The sequence below is a fragment of the Lissotriton vulgaris genome, chromosome 3_2 (genome assembly GCF_964263255.1).
Source record: "Lissotriton vulgaris chromosome 3_2, aLisVul1.2, whole genome shotgun sequence".
Classification (NCBI taxonomy): domain Eukaryota; kingdom Metazoa; phylum Chordata; class Amphibia; order Caudata; family Salamandridae; genus Lissotriton; species Lissotriton vulgaris.
In genome coordinates, this window is record NC_141690.1 from 150,818,337 (window position 1) to 150,833,398 (window position 15,062).

The 15,062-nt window shown below is 45.9% G+C and overlaps 1 protein-coding gene and 1 pseudogene across 1 annotated transcript in view; one reads left to right on the forward strand and one right to left on the reverse strand.

Annotated features, from left to right (window-relative positions):
* LOC147725440 (janus kinase and microtubule-interacting protein 1-like) overlaps positions 1–15,062 on the reverse strand; it is a 1,438,523-nt gene that overhangs the window by 1,219,389 nt on the left and 204,072 nt on the right. The window lies entirely within an intron of this gene.
* Positions 13,028–13,667, forward strand: LOC147725443 (proton-coupled zinc antiporter SLC30A2 pseudogene; annotated as a pseudogene).

The window sequence follows — 15,062 nt, forward strand, 5'->3', positions numbered from 1 at the left end:
TCCCTAATTAAACCTCAAATACAAAAATTAGTATGTTTTGCTACTTCTAGCCACACCTCTGACTCCGCCCACTGATCCAATCTTCGATTATTCCCGCCCCCCTGATTCTCCACCCACAGTTCCCCTACTTTTTTTCCCCCACTTCGACCACTGAGCCAAGCAATTGCATCCCTGCCTGTGAAGATCCAGCCAACTACTACTCGAACTGCTTTTGCGTATTTTCTTCCACTCTATCATCAGCAATGTAAGAACAAGTGGACGCTTCTGCCACTTAGCTTGTCTTCTTGATGGCCGTTGCGACCTCTTAATAAAATGATTCTCAAAACACAAGCTAGACTTTGGACGCCGCAGACATACTCAGTTCAGTTTCATTTGGAGCTGTGCCCGTACAACCTTCTGCATTTCTTAGGGTGGTTAAGGGGGCCTGTGGGTTGAGTGAAATCAGGGTGAGATCGGCACCAACGCTGGACAGAATGGGCAATGGCTCACCAATGAGAATCCCGCCAGACATTCTCTGTGCCTGGCAGAGAGCCATTCACTGACAGATGTCAACATTTAAAACGCCAAGGTAAATGGGAAAGGGGGGTCAAGTTCTAGCATATCGAGTTTTAAAAACGTAGTGACAACAACTCACTAGAATAACCAATAACTTTACCTGAGAATAACGGCGCTGAATTGCTCTTCGGTGAGGAGCGTCTGAGAGGACGGCAGTTTACTTCCGTTTTTTCCCCTATGCTATTGCCGACGGTTGGTGTCAGCGCCACCTACTGGATGTCACAACCCTCTTCATTCTGTACATCTGTGTATATTCGTGTGTGTTTTGGACTGGTTTAAAATTCGTATACATATCCTCGGACAGATATTTTAGAGATGCTTCCAGATTTCAATTGTTCAATTTGTGGATCGTGTCAGTGCAAGGCACTTGTCAGGTTTTGTCGTGGATTGTGTGTGTTCATTTGTCATTTTTCATTTTACAATCAGATATTTTTATAAAGAAATGTACACCATTGTTAACTCCTCATTTTACCTGATACCTATTTAAGCCAACTATAGACACGTCATGCGCCTTTCATTTCACAGCTGAAAACAGTCGTTAAGGGTATTTAAATGTTTGAAAACTACCAGAGCCCGTTAGTAACTTGCACGTATGATTACCAAAAAAAGTAATGATTGGAGGGTTCAGATACTACTGTAATACATTCTCTGTTCTTCACTGGATCATATATTTGGAGAAAGAGAATAAGCTTAGATACCGTTCTCACCTTTAGCAGATATAGCTAACTCTCCTATGCAAGACAATAAAATCTTATCCTGAGCAAATGTCCATTCCAATGTAAATCCAGCAGTCCGTAGTTATGGTAAATTCTTTGTTTTATTCCAAACGTCAGAATTTCAAATAGGTAACATCACAGCCAGTCTGAACAGAATGCAGCCAATACGTGTTTGTCTCGTGGATTATTTCCACCAAAAACATAGATTTTCACAAGCACCTATATCTCAGTACTTAATCTCTTAACCTCTTCCGTGCTTTTGACGGCCCACGGCCGTCATGAGTCACGGTTAGGCGTGTGCGCACGACGGTCAGGGGCCGTCCGAGCCACGCCCGAGATTGGAATGTCCCAGCACTGCGGCGGAATTCGTGCAGCAGCGAATGTGTTATTTCCTCATTATCTTGCAATCCAACAGTCGGCAATTCATGTATCTCCAAACAATGGGGAGAGAGCTCCTCATGGTATGTCAGCGTCTGGATGCCGGGATGCCATAAGGAGCACTCTCCCCATTAAGGGATTCAGTACTGAGAGATAGGTGCTCGCAAAAATCTATGTTTTACTGCTGAGGACTAAACTTGATTATGACTTATTACCCCTGATGAAGTCGGTGGAAATTATCCATGAGGCGAAACACGTGGTGGAGAGAGCATGCCTGCCAATCCCTGGAGATTGAATACTGGTTCAAGATTGACATACTAAAGGGAAATTTGAAAAAACAAAAAAATATGAACACCACAATAATGTCCGAAGAGTGTGTCATGTGTAATGTTTCTATGTTTAAGTGGTTGCGGAGTATTGTGATGGACACATCTCTAGGGGACAACATGACTGCTGATGACTTTAGAGAAGATTCCCTGACACTGAAGCACACTTTGTTGAGAAAGCTCAGAGTACTAAACTGTCACCTAAGATCAGTGCCAAAGAAACTCTGGAGACATCGCTCATGAACCATATGCTCCTGATTAGCTAGTTCCCCCTCCTCATTCAGTTCCTCATCTGTCTCTAGCATGACAGTCAGATTCACTGCAATAGTAGGCTCTCTTTTCCTCTATGTGGCATATCTAGGATAGCAGTGGCCCAGCTGTGCACACCCAGCAATCAGAGCACCCGAGCAATGGAAGCATGTAAAAGCACTGAGTGCTTTTCAGCATGAACCCAACTTCAGCCAGCGACAAATACCGCACCAATTCTTCTTCATCTCACGCTAATACTGCCACCACACCATCTCTTTGCATGTTCTCAAGCAGACAACTACCCAACAAATAAGCAAAGCTTTGTTCTATTGACTGCAGCTTGCTGAATGGACCATCACAAACAGCAGGGGAAGGAGGAAGAGGAAGCTGCCTTCTTATTGGTTGTCTGAAGCACAAACTGATGCACTTGTACCACCAGTTGAAGGGCCAACTGGTGGCACCTCTTTTTTTCTGAGCAATGAAATCAGGCTAAGCTGAAAGAAACAATATGTACTGTTCTGAACACTGAGGCAGTTCCTGTTTTAGCTCTTCTATTTCCGATTCTGCTATTTCTATTATGTGCCTGTCCTTAGATTCTGCCATCTCTCTCATAGAAAGTGTGACGTTTTCAAGACGTGTGGAAATGTTTGTTTTATGTTCGCTTATTATCTAGGGTGACATGTTTTTGTTGTTTATAATGCTGGGTACCTATAATGAATGTGAAAATCAAGAAGACGCATTTGTCACCATTATTATTTAGTTTTATTGATGCTTTAGTGTTTGTAAGGCCTGCATTTGTTTTCATATTGTATGGAAGGGAGGAGTGGGTGGGAAGGTATTGGCATGGATGGAATCCTTTCTGCAGGATCGCAGCTTTCGGGTGGCACAGGGACCGTATCGGTCTAAGTGCATCAAGCTTAATCAGGGGGTGCCTCAGTTGTCCACCCTCAGCCCGACCTTGTTTAATCTTTATGTTGCACCAGTGGCAGACATTACTGGAAAGTACGGGGTCAAAGTTGTATCCTATGCTGATGACACGCATTTGGTGGTGTCCTTAACAGTCGGATGAGAAGGCAGCCACCAATTTCAATTCCTGCATGCAAGAACTGGCGGTATGGATGGTTGATAACTGCCTCAAACTGAACGGGAGTAAGACAGAAGTGATGGTTATTGGTAAGGCACCTTCTGTGTGGACATCGGCGTGGTGGCCTCAGACCTTGGGTCTCAACCCGGTTCATAGTGAACAGGTTAAGAACTTAGGGGTGTGGTTTGACCCCAAGCTCTCGTTTGAGCTTCAGACGAGGCGAGTGGCTGGAACATGTTTTGGAATCTTGCGTGGTTTACGCAAGACCTTGGACATCTTGCCTACCGGAGCCAGGAAGACCTATGTCCATGCCTTAGTAACTTCAAGGCTGGACTACGGAAATGTGCTCTACCTAGGGGCCAATGTCAGCTGTGTACAGAGGCTTCAGTATATTCAGAACGCAGCAGAATGCAGCAGCCCGTCTGGTTCTCGAGGAAGGCGTTAGTCGCCCTTCATTGGCTCCCAATCAAGGAGCGAATCCTGTTTAAAGCCCTCTGTGTGTGCCATCGAATTCTACAAAGGAAAGGGCCTGCATACCTATATAACCTTCTGAGTCCATATGTCCCCTCCCGCCAATTAAGATCTAGTGGGAAGGCACAGTTTACTGTTCCTAGAGTCAGGACGGTAAGGATGGGCGGGCGCTCCTTCAGTTTTGTGGCAGCTCAGCAATGGAATAGACTCCCGTGGGGGCTTCGGATGGAGACGTCGGAGGTGACCTTTCGTAAAAAGCTGAAAACTTTTCTTTTCCCAAATGAGTAGATTTCTGAGGATGGACTCTGGTTGGGGGTGGCCTGATAATGATGTTTTATGTTTAAATGTACCGCAGCACGGGGACACACTAGTATAGTGTAACCAAGCGCTTTATAAATGTCATTATTATTATTTATTATTATCCACCAGCCCCACATCCACCACCACCACCACATCCACCACCACATCCACCACCACCACATCCACCACCACATCCACCACCCCCACCACCACATCCACCAACACCACCACATCCACCAACACCACCACATCCACCAACACCACCACATCCACCAACACCACCACATCCACCACCACATCCACCACATCCACCACCACAACACCCACCACCATTCCACCACCACATCCAGCACATCTTTCACCACATCCACCACCACCACATCCACCACCCCCACCACCACCACATCCACCACCACGTCCACTTACACATCCACCACCACCACCACCACATCCACCACCACATCCACCACCACCACACCCACCACCACCACATCCACCACCACTTCCACCACATCCACCACCCCATTCACCACCACCACCACATCCACCACCACCACATCCACCAGATCCACCACATCTATGTGTGTGTGTGGCTCTGTGTGTGTGTGTGTGGCTCTGTGTGTGTGTGTGTGTGTGTGTGGGTGCAAATGCAATAGGTCTTGCATTTGCGAGAGATTAAGCTATTGCCATTGTAAATGACAATACCATATATTTATTGGTATTAAAAAAATGAAAACAATAACATTTGCAATGCAAATAGCTCTAACTTTAACAAAGACAAGACCATTGCATTGTAAATGCCTGTTTCTGTCTTCTGCTCTCCTTAACCCCTCGTTACCCCCATGTGATCATGTAATTAAAGGTCCCGTAAGAAAGCTGAAGGAAGGGATTTAAGCTTTAGATCAGCTTTTGGGGACCAATTTTGCTTATGCTGACTTTAAAGGTTAGGGTATTTTGTGCAGTTCTGCCCAACAGTACCAGCATCTTTACTGCTGCAAGACCCAGTCTTGCTCTCGCCTCTTGTCCTTCATTCCCCTGTGAATTAGAAATTCGAATACACCCCTCTTCCAGGCACACTCATTTCAATTTGATGGTTGATGGGCATGCAGGTGAGCTTAAAAACCTGAGAGAGGGTCACGTGACCTCACCACCAAACTATACTAGCCCCCTTCCCAGAGCATCTCATCCCAGACTTCGAGCCAAAGGACAGAGAGGATAAGGACCACATCCCTGTTTGGAACTGTTCGGGCCTAGTATAGCCTAGGGCAAAGAACATTGCCCATTTTCTTTCCTATACAATCAAACAGAAGACATTTACAACAACTAACATGCATAAAAATTCTCTCTATGCTACTACCACTCCAAGCAAATATAGGGCATTCCACCATCAACAATCCACCACCATAAAATAGTCCCACACACTTTCCTATTCCTACAGCCACACATGAGCCCCTTGAATTGTATACAAACCACAACCTTGTACAAAACCCCAATCTATCCCCACCATAACACTACCTCAGATAGTAATATCTATATTCCCTAAATATCACACATGCTCTCCCTCTCTCACGAAAACCTTCCCCTGCCCTTTGCCAACTCCAAATATTGGCAATGCCACCCCTCTCAACTCTCTATCATACCCTCCCCGGGCACAACCCTACTTTTCTTGTCACCCGAAGCCCGGGACAATACTCTTTGAACACTCTTCTTCACCAATAAACCTATCTATTCCGCCTACTTACCCTACAACTAACCTTTCAATCCCGTTTATCCCCTTTCCCACTCCCAGAGACTATCCTTTAACAATCAACCTACACTCCTTTCATTCAACATCCACACCACCCCAATCCTTCACGTTCAAATACTAAATCTCACGTCACAATACCAATATTAGACAATACTAACCCACCAAAACAAAGCCAAGCACCAACACAACATTTCTATATAAAACATCTCAGTTATTCACAAAATCCAAAAACACACAACAGCATGACTCTTTTACAGATTTCGAAGCCATAAAATCAGACCCTCATGCTCTGCCCTCCTCTATCACCAATAAGCCTTCAACATACACGAAAGCAAGCTACTCTACACCACTTTTCATAACGTCGCTTTCCCTTGTCTACCACACAACAATGCTACTATTCAAAGACAACTCAACAGCCCATCCTTTGAATTTCAACCAGTCTTCCCACCACCTGCACACACAGACCCTAAAAAATGCCTCATGGACAAGGATAACACCCAAAATGAAGTGCATTTATGTCCTGTTACAGCAACACAATCACCAATAGCAAATTACCTACAACTTCCAAGGAGCATACGCACTCTCCTGCAACACAAAATCACACCACCACAAAACATCTCCTTTAAACTGCCTACTAAATATTGCTTGTTCTGTGTCCAAAAACACGCAACACATCTTCTACCATTTGACAGACAGAGAACCTGAGTTATTCTTCATAGCTGAATTTTGGCTTGACAAAGACATGGCTCCAGAATTGCATGAAGATGATCTACCAGGCCATCAAACGTTTACAAAAAATTGTACAGGCAAAAAAGGAAATGGCGTAATCATCATATTTAAGGAAATAACTCTAACCAAAGCTGAGGCTATTTCCTTCCAAAGTAGTAAGTCCATCCTGAATTGCAACCTTACCCCAAACCATTTCCTGTCACTTCCTCCTTCTTTACAGATCACCACCTAGTTAAGGAAAATTCCCAGACATCGTTCTAGATGCAGTTTCAACGCCTGCACACCAAGTACTCAAACCTGTGCATTCTTGGCGACCTATTCCTCTCCCTAGAATGATCATCCCTGGTCTACACACGCTCAACCTAAACAGCTCATTCTCAAACCACAAACAGTCCAGGGCAAATCTTGAATGCCATTTTTGGGAAGCAAGACATAATTGCATGTCATAGGGATTCCCCAGTCACGTGTTTCAAATCACCACCTGGTTGCCTTCTAACCAGTGCTTAATTTAAGCAGGTGCTTTCAGGTGCTCAGCACCTGCACTTCTTTCACAGGGCCGGGGCTAAAATTTCTGAACCTGCAGGTGGTGGTCTCAATATTCATTGTTCATTTCAAAATAAAAAGAATAACATGCATTGCATGGTGACTGGCTGGTAAACTTCATGGGCAGGCCGGGATACGCCTGTCCAGGCAGGCATGATTGTGTATCACCACGTTAGAGATGATGTCATCACGTTGATCACAAATCCAAGAAGTCTTCGACAAACTGTGGCTTGCATTCTATTCCCCTAGTCTGCTGCACCCTGCCACTGCCTGAGCCTAAACCTTCCATTGGATAACTGTAGTTGGGGGCTGGCTCAAGACGGAGTTGAGGCAAGGAAGCTGCGAGAGCGCATTTGGAACTTGGGAGTGAGGGCTCTTGAGGAAGAATAAATGAAAGTACGTTTGGACTTTCCACTTGTTGCGTAGCCAGAGTAGCATATACGGCAGCCCTGCATTGCTGCTATCCTCAATGTGCTCGATGCGGCTGTGGCCCAACACAACTTTTGTGCACCATGGGGTCACTTGTAGAATCCGTGCGCTGCACCGCAGCATGGTAATTGCTGAGCATGCGTGAGTCCAGTAGGCACCACAGCCATACTTACCGGCATTGGCAGCATTACTTCTGGGGACAATACCTGTGCTGTAGCAGGCATGGTCACAGCAAGCTGAGCAGTGGATGCTGATGTCGTCGCCATCCCTGGACCTACTAATTACAGGCAGCAAGCAGTGACATGACCTTCTGTGCTCAAGCAGCCGCCTCTTCCTCAATAAACCCAGTCATACAACACTGATTAATATATGCAAAAAAGCATTTTCATTTGGTGAACATTTTGTTTTTGCACTCGGTGTAGGTAAGAAAGTAAAACACGTCATCTTCCTCCTTTTTAGGAATGACAACAGGAAAACGCGGAGTTCAAAATAGCAGAGACATGTACAGGCTGACGACAGGGGTCACAGGCAGCAGCCAGGATAGAGATGAGAGACAGCAAGAGTAAAGAGGAGAAGAAACAACAAGAGAGGAGAGAGATAAAACGGAGCAAAGTAGAAGAGAAGGAGGAGAGCAAATCAGATACAAAGAGAAAACAGCCATGATGTGAAGAATAGAGCATTAAGAAGAGAGAAGATAGAATGAAAGAATGTGGAGGACAGGACAGAGGAAAAAAAGCAGACAAATGATAAAATGGAGACACAGCTAATCACTGCTAGAGAGTGATAGTAAAGAGCCAAGCTCAAGGGGAGAGATAGCAGAGCATGGATAAAAGTGAAGAGAAAAAAGGCAGGGCTAAAATGAATAGAGGGCAGATCAGAAATACAGGGTGTGACAAAGATGATAGAAAACAAATAGAGAGGTGAGAGGATAGACTCTTAGAGCAAAGAGTTTGGAGACAGACAACAGATCAAGGTTGGAAGATAGAGACTGAGGCAGTGAGAGTGTTGAAAGTGGAGCTCACCGGAGGAAGACGAGAGTGGTGGCCTCCTTGGCAAAATTTTCAGCACCTGCACTTCTTTTTTTTACAAATTAAGCACTGCTTCTAACACAAGACAGCACAACTCATCTCTGCTAAACTTAGTTTACTGGCAAATCTTGGAGCAAGCTGAATTTGAAAGGCCTAGAAACCCAGATCTGGACACAAATACTGAGTTCAAAAACTCTATGGATGACATCATGAAGCTTTTGACACATTATTCTCATGGAACATATCAAAACATTATAAAAGCAAAAAGCTTCTTGGATGAACGAACATTTAAAAAGGATAAAGCAACAAATTGCATCCCTTCAATTCAACTCATTCGAAACAAACCACCCTCAAGACAAAATACGCTTACACAAACAAACCAGAATGTACAAGTCAAAAATCAAAAAATATTAAACAAAATTACTACTGAAGCAGAATACACAATGCAAAATGCCCCAATAAAAAATAGTTTTATAAAAATCAGAGAATTTTGCAATCCGAAATGCACGGAAGGAACCTATCTCATTTCTATGGAATTTCGTCATAAATTAGCAACTTGTGAGATTACAGAAATGGACATGTTTAATTCATACTTCACACACATAAGAACAAACAACAGTAATCCTTTAAAAAAAAAACCTCCAGGGGAAGGTTAACACATCCTGGCACTCCTTCAAAGAACTATCCCCAACTGAATTTGTGGATCTTGTCAAAGTTAGAAAGCCAGCAGGTTGCACCACTGATTCGTGTCCCCCAAAAATCTTCCAAATTCTTCTAATAATTTCAGCAGCCATTCCAGTCAGAGCACTGATCAACAACTCCTGAACAATGGGATTTTTTCAAGACAACTTACAAAAGGAGCATATATACACCCATTATTAAAAAAAAACCTGGACCCTCAAGACCCCAGCAATTACAGACCTATAGGAAATGGGCCATATCTAGGCAAACTTATGGAAAAAGCAACCTTCGCCCAGATGACACAATTCACTGAAGATAACTCCCTACTTTCTGATTTCCAAGCAGTATTCTATCCAGCAACAGGCACTGAATCAGCCCCAAACTCCATATGGCATGACTTTAACAATGGAGTATACCAGAATGGAGTTGCCGCGCTACTTCACTTTGTCGTGTAAACTACAACTCCACTGAACTAGTTTAGTCCATCAGTGCTTGAATGTCAAAAAATGGTTATTTTAGTACCACACAACCCCACTCAATGCATAGCTGATGTGGCGTCTGTACTTTCTGGGTTACTAACTGTCCCTAAAATGGTATCAGGGACATAGTGGTAATTCAAAATCTATTTCGTACTTCATGCTATCACACACAAGCAATACACTAAGAGAAAGACCTTTATGCGTAAAAGTGTTTTCTTTTAACAATCTAATCCTACTGGTTTAGCATGTGTAAAGTAACCACACAGAATATTATTGAAACAGCTGACACAGAAAATAAATTATGAATATTTCTACCATAGTGGAACTATCATCTGGCAACCTAAAACCCTAAAAAGGTACCTCTATGCGCTATACTATGAGAGCATGAAGTAGCTTAACTTGCATCTAGAGTTTCTTAGGAGGAATCAGAAGTGATGGAGAAGTGTGGCTCAATGATTAGAGCGGCAGACCCTGATGCAGAGGTCTAGCCCGGGACCAGGGTTCAATTCCCCGCCTTGGCGGGTCTTGGGCTCAAAATTCCACGGACCTGATAATTCTCCCCCCGGTGCCTATTCCAATCATGGAGTCCCACTCTGCAACTCTGGGCAATAGCTTGCTTAATCTCCACAACGCCCCCCACAATGCTAAGGATGCCTGGCCTCCACCTTGGGGGTACCCAGGAGTGGACGCCTCAAAGGGAAAGCCAGGATGGGTTCCACAGCGGTATTCGTACAAGCGCCTTGAGACCCTTGCGGTGAGTAGTGCGCTATACAAGTATCAATTTACATTTGTACATTTTTTATCAGCACATCGCATACTTGCTTACAGCAAAAGGCTATAGTTATCAGTAGCCGGGAGAGAGCGCTCCCTCGTAAATCATCAGCTGGGCTTAACTCCTATTGTTTCGGACTTGGCTCGATATCAGCTCTCTGCGTGGGATGGGATGCTGAGGCAATATGGAGTTGTCTTGCAGGATCCTCTGGCAGTATCTTGTGGGATAATCTGGGGTGAATCTAAATGTCCACTTGATGAGCCTTTTATAGCGTTGATCCCTAATCTTATCTGAGCTGGAAAACTCTTGAGGAATTTCTAAAATAACCTGTGTGTATCAATATTCTAGTCTTAGATGCATTAGTTTAAATAATTATATGTCAGTTCAGACTACGTTGTTTATGTTATTGTTGTTAGTTTGTTTTGAAGCACAGATAACAAGACGTTTGCCACAGACTGATGTTGCATTAGGTGTTCTCTTCGGTATCTTATTGATGTCACTGTCTGGAAGACTTTACACTTTCACAAGTTCTTGTAAAGATAAGGACATACTGCAGCTACATCAAAGGTAGACCTGCAGATGGCCAGGCAGAAAACGTGGTCTGCTCAAAAAGGAGTCTTGCCTTAGGATCTTTATGTCATATTGGACCTTTCAGCTGCCATTGATACAGTCATTCATGACACACTAATCCTAGGACTCAAGGAAGCCGGCATAAAGTATACCACTCTCACTTGGATCTCGTCTTCCCTAAACCTAAAAACAAATGTGATACATACTCCTCCGCTCTCATCAAAACGCAAAAGCAGAGGTCCCTGAGGCTTTATCATCTCACCACTTCTTATCAATATCCACATGAAATCCTTACTAGAACTTTGATTAATGTTTTAGAAATTACTTGATATAACTACGAAGATGACACACTGATACTTCTTAAATCTGAAAGACCCAGGGAAATTGGAAATGTCAAATCTTCAGTTGCTTTGGGCTATTGGCTACAGCAGGGGTCTCCAACCGGTCGATCACGAGCTACCGGTAGCTCGCCGAGACCCTGTGAGTAGCTCACCGAGTGCTGCTCAATTTAGTAGCCCATTAGTTTTATTTTGCGCTATATAGGCTTATTTCCGTGTCGTTTGCCTGCCCTCACCCTTCGCAGCTGCTCCAATTGGCTTGCGCTTAGATGGGGTGGGGGAGGCCGAAGAGGATGACGTTCCTTTGCTGCAGTCTCGCGGTGGAATGGTGACGAGGGCCGGGTGCACCGAGGGAAACAGAGTGGTGTGGCTGTTGGAAATATGCTTGGGCCCGGCAGGGGAGGGTCAGTGTTGCGAGAGGCTCGATCTGCGGAGGTCATCGAGGAGGGTCAGCTAAAGCGGAGGAGGGGACTTTGCAGCCGGTGCAAGAGTTTTGCACCCCTTCGGCCCCACCCCCCACACACACCCTCCTCCCCCTTTGTACAGGCTGGGCTCGGGCACTATCAGCTCTGCGACCACAGCAATGGCAGGACAGAGCCAGAGAGGGGCGGGGGAACCAGAGCGAGGCTGGAGCAAAGTAGGTCTTTGCTCTCATTTCTTGCCATCTGGGTGGTGACCTGGTAATCTCTGGTTTTGTGACTACGAGATTGAAGGAGGTGTTAAGAGAGGGGCTGGAACGAAAGAGGAAGAGGGGATGGGGAGAAAGAGAGAGGGGGGCTGGGAAGGGACAAAGGAGCCGGAGAGAGACAGAGAGGGGCCGCTGGAGAGACACGGTGAGGGGCAGGACAGACAGGGGCAAAAGGAGACAGTGGTGCTAAGGAGAGACTGGGGCGCTGGAAAGAGAGTGAGAGAGCGAGAGGGAGGGGCTGGGGAGAGACAGTTGGGACGGAGAGAGACAGTGAGGGGCAGACAAGAGAGGGGCTCGGGAGAGACAGTGGAGGTGCAGAGATACCGTGAGAGGCAGGACGGAGAGGGGGCCTGGGGGAGACAGTAGGGGTAGGAGGAGAGAGAGGGGCTGGGGAGAGACAGTGGGGATGGAGAGAGACAGAGGGTTAGACAAGAAGATTGTCGAGATGTCACCGATAGACTTAGGGCGTAGACCGGGAGAGAGACAGAGACGGTGAACAGGGCTCAGGACAGGAGCAAGGGCACGATAAGGGCAGTGTAGAGTTAGAGAAGGGGCAGGGAGCATGGGCAAGGTGCAGTAACAGAGAGCGTGTCCGGGAGCCAGGACAGAGTGCAGGGGTTGGGACAGGGAGCAGTGGCAGAAAGGCAGACATGTTGGGCAAAACAAGGGACAGGGTGGAGTGCAGCGATAGAGGACAGTGGTGAGCAGGGCAGGGACAGGTGCATGGACCTTAGCCATGGATATGCAGTGAGTAGGGAGTAGGACAGAGGCAGGGTCCTGTGGCACAGAACCAGACAGAAAGGGGGTACCGGAAGCACAGAGTGAGAGCAGGGGAGGACAGAGAGCAGAAACAGGGGACAGGGTGCAGGGGGCGATAGTATGGGCATGGAGCCGGGCAGGGAGAGGGCACCGGAAGCACGTGGTGAGAGTGGGCAGGGAATATTATGCTAATCACCTCACCATTACGAGCAGTTAACATCGTAATGGTGGGTTTTACCCTGCATCAGACTGGGCATGGTCATAGTCATGGCCCTACGGAAGGATCACATGAACATTCGCACAAGACCACCCCCGAGAAGGAGTAGAGCACCAGTGTGCAAGCTGCCTTGATTCATGTTGTGGGGGACCTGGGGCAGAGCGTTGGGGTACTGGTGGCTTCTTATGTCATCTACTTCAAGCCAGAGTATAAAATTGTGGATCCCATCTGTACGTTACTCGTCTTTTCCATCCTGGTCCTGGGGGTCACACTATACTAGCCATACTGAGGGATAAGCTGCTCGTACTGATGGAAGGGACTCAAGGGGCGCAGAGTAGACTTCAGTACTGTGAAGGAATCTCTGCTGCGCATCTCGAGACTGAAGGCGCTGCACAGCCACCACATCTGGGCACTAACTGTGTCGCAGCCAGTACCATCGGTGCACATTGCCATCAATAAAGATGCTGATGCCAGGGTATTGCTCAAAGAAGCCAGCACCCAGTTACAGAGCAAATTTAACTTCCTCACCACGACAATCCAGATTCCACATTGAGAACTACTCAGAGGATATGAAAGACTGCTCTGAATTTCGAGACCCCTCTGACTGAAGACTCCCTGTTCGCCCTTAGCAAAGAGGCTCGATTGATGGACATGTGCAACACAGCTGTGTGTGGGAACAAGTCAGAGGTGCAGGAGGCCTTTTGACAAAAAAAGGTTGTTGTTACACTGATGCTAGCTTTCTGACTCCTGCCTTCACTTCAATATAACATCCAATAGTTGTCACCAACCTCCCCTGCCATGCTCCATTTAAGCTTCTACCTCTCAAGCTGGTCCATTCTGAGCCTGTGCTGACTGAACCAGAGGTGGGCTGGACCACAATGTGCCTTTTCACTGGCCTCTGTGTACTCTTCAGGGACACAGGCAGCTCTGGCTTCCCAGCTCTGGCCTCACCACAGTGAGGCCTTGACTGTTCAGGATGTTATGCATGGTTGTTTTGTGGTCTGTTTATGTGACAATTTTATTGGTTGGTAGTCTGTGCCAATGCTTGTCTGTGGGTTTTTGGCTATTTGTGTGCCGATTTTATTGGCTGGTGGGCTGCTTTTTATTGTAAATGTTTCTGATAATACCAAACATTGCCTGCTGCAAGCACAAATAGCCAAGTAGTCTTCCATACCTTGAAAAACACTGTCCTACAACATGTCTAAGTTTTACTTATTTTGCAAATGTGGGGCACTTTTTTTAGCTATTTCGTTTGCCTGCCCTATATTTAATAACATAACAGGTCTAGTTGCAAAGCGCACGATTACTCGAAGGTGTCCTGGGGCTGAATAACAGATGTTTATTGTTACCCAACTCTAGGCTATTCATTATATCAACCTCAAATGGATGAAAGGATGAATGGACCTGCTGGGATTTAAACCTGTGACCAGGAGGTCAAGCACAGGCCCCTGCAGTGGCTGCTTTAGTGCAGTGAGCCATCAGACCCGGCTTATGGAGCGGCTTTTAATTTGGTGCCAGAGCCTCTTTTCTGTCCCATTCCGACAAGCATCAGCCTCCGCTTGCACGGCTTGTGCTTTTGTTGTGTCACTGTTGTGGCTTGTGCTTTAGCTTTTTGTCTCACTGTGCTGCAGAAGGCAGTGCACATGTAAAAAGAGAAAAAAAGTTGTTTCTTTCAGTGTTATTGTGTTGAAGCCACAATATGGGGCCCATGGGCTCTGAAGAAATAGGTTTAACGTCAATAAAATTGGGCGTGGGAGGTCGCTCAAAAAATGCGCGAGTTGCTTGGGGTTTAGTAGCTCACAATGATTTTCACTGACCAGAAGTAGCTCACACTACACAAAAGGTTGGAGACCCCTGGGCTAGAGGATGACATGGGGCCATCACAAATTAAGCTACTCCAAAACGGAAATACTCACCTGAGGCAACTGGAAATGTTTTGATCCTCTCTGCACCTGGCCTGACGATATAGAACCACCTCAAAACATATTCAAGGAGGATAGAAA